The sequence below is a fragment of the Jatropha curcas genome, chromosome 4, assembly GCF_041381405.1.
Source record: "Jatropha curcas cultivar XTBG-Jc1 chromosome 4, XTBG_Jcur_1.0, whole genome shotgun sequence".
NCBI classification, from domain to species: Eukaryota; Viridiplantae; Streptophyta; class Magnoliopsida; order Malpighiales; family Euphorbiaceae; genus Jatropha; species Jatropha curcas.
The window spans coordinates 16,573,954-16,576,064 of NC_143154.1; the positions used below are offsets into that span (position 1 = coordinate 16,573,954).

The following is a 2,111-nucleotide window of genomic DNA, read 5'->3' on the forward strand; positions in this document are numbered from 1 at the left end:
TCATGCCAATTTTTGTGATTGTTAATCATCTTCTGTAAGATGTTCTTGATGGAATTATTTAACATAACTAGAAATATAGATAAATCATTTCACATTTGAATTTCTGTAATCATAAAATTAAGAATAAAGTAGTAAAAGTGGACTTAACCCGTTCCTCGTGGGATCGATCTTTTTATTACTACGTTGCGATCTATATACTTGTGGGAACTCAAAAGAGATGCAATAAGTTTTTAGCGCTGTTGCCGGGGAACAGTGTTCTGTCATTTAACAAAATATTCTTATATGTTATTTACAGCTTATTTTATTTAAGATACCCACTTACTTTTGATTCAAAATTTTGCAGGAGCACATAACTTACCTACCTCATATGCCAAGTACCAGATCTTCGAATAGTGAATTAGAGGATTATCAGCCTGAGATTGAATAGTTTCTTTCACAATAGAAAAAGAAAAAGAAGAGAAGAAATTCAAGAGTTATGGCTGAGGGAAATCCACCACAAAGGTTGATGGATTACGTTACTCCAAGTTTAAATGGTTCACAGAAAGGAGTTGTACGTCCACCGGTAAATGCTAACCAGTTTGAGATTAAACCTGCTTTATTACAAATGATCCAAAATAGTGTTCAATTTTACGGATTATTGAATGAGGATCCTAACTCTCACATTGCCAGTTTTCTTGATATATGTGATACATTTAAAATGAATTCAGTACCAGTAGATGCTATTAAGCTATGTCTATTTCCTTTCACTTTGAAGGATAAGGCAAAAGCTTGGTTAAATTCATTGCCACCAAATTCTATCACTACTTGGAAACAACTAGCCCAAGCATTCCTATCTAAATACTTCACACTAGCAAAAATAGCTAGGCTTATCAAAGAAATAACCTCATTCACCCAATATGAAAATGAATCCCTATATGAGGCATGGGATCGCTATAAAGAACTTTAACAAGTTTGCCCACACCATGGCCTTCCCCAAAATATATTGATTCAAACCTTCTACAATGGGGTTACTCCTTCTACAAGAGGAACTATAGATGCTATGGCAGGAGGATCATTAATGAAGAAAACTACCAATGATGCAATTGAGTTAATAGAGGAAATGGCTAATAATAATAGCATATGGCCAACCGAAAGGGCTCAGGTTAGTCATTCCACTGTTAATAATGAGTCATCTTCTACTTCTTCTTCAAAGAATTCGGTTAAAAAAGTTCATGAATTAGATCCTTTAACTATGATGCAAGCACAAATTTCTGCTTTATCATATAAAATTGATAACTTGAATGTGAGTAAATCAACATCTCTTATTTGTGAAAATTGTGGTCAAAATGGGCATATGTCGAATGAATGTAATTATAAGCATCCGGTTATGGCGGAACAAGTGAATTAAGTTCAAGGACAGGTTTACGGTCCGTACTCGAATAATTATAATGCTGAAAATTGTAATTATCCTAATTCTTTTTGGAGAAACCATGATAAACAAGATGGGGGAAATCAAGTTAGTCAATCTCAAGATAGACTAGAACAGTTGACTAGTAAAATTGATAAATTCTTGGATGGAATTAACCAGAAAATGAGCAGTCAAGATGATAGTTTTAAATGGTTAGAATCAAAGTTTGACAAGCTATTCAAAAACCATTCGTCATCCATACATAACTTGGAAGTACAAGTATGGCAACTTGCAAATGCTATTTCCTCATGTGAAGTGGGAAATCTGTAACACCCGCTGCCCAGTCCCGAGAGACCCAACAGCGGATGCCACATTCGGTGCCGGAGGCATCGTCTCAACTTAACATATAAATCATAAATTCAGATTATGAATTAGAAGTGACTTAGTATTCACAAGTTTAGCGAGTAATAATTTTTTGTTTTGAAAATGATTTGGAAGAGTCCGACAGAAAAACTGCAAGAGTTTCCCTTTAAAAACTGAACTCGCCAAACATGTGAATACAAAACACTCCCAATTAAACTCCAAACTCTCCCAACATCTCCAAATAATCATCATAACACAACAACACTTCTATACCTTCATAACTATAGAAACCCTCCATAGCATTTTAATGATCATCAATTAAATGCATTCATTATATATATCAAGTCTTAATGAACTAATC

At 34.2% G+C, this 2,111-nt stretch overlaps 1 non-coding gene across 1 annotated transcript; it reads right to left on the reverse strand.

The window, feature by feature from the left end:
• Positions 1 to 862: 862 nt before the first annotated feature.
• LOC149496895 (small nucleolar RNA R71) lies at positions 863 to 969 on the reverse strand. Its single transcript, XR_016320691.1, has one exon. It is a non-coding gene; the product is annotated as a small nucleolar RNA R71 (small nucleolar RNA).
• Between the last annotated feature and the right edge of the window lie 1,142 nt (positions 970 to 2,111).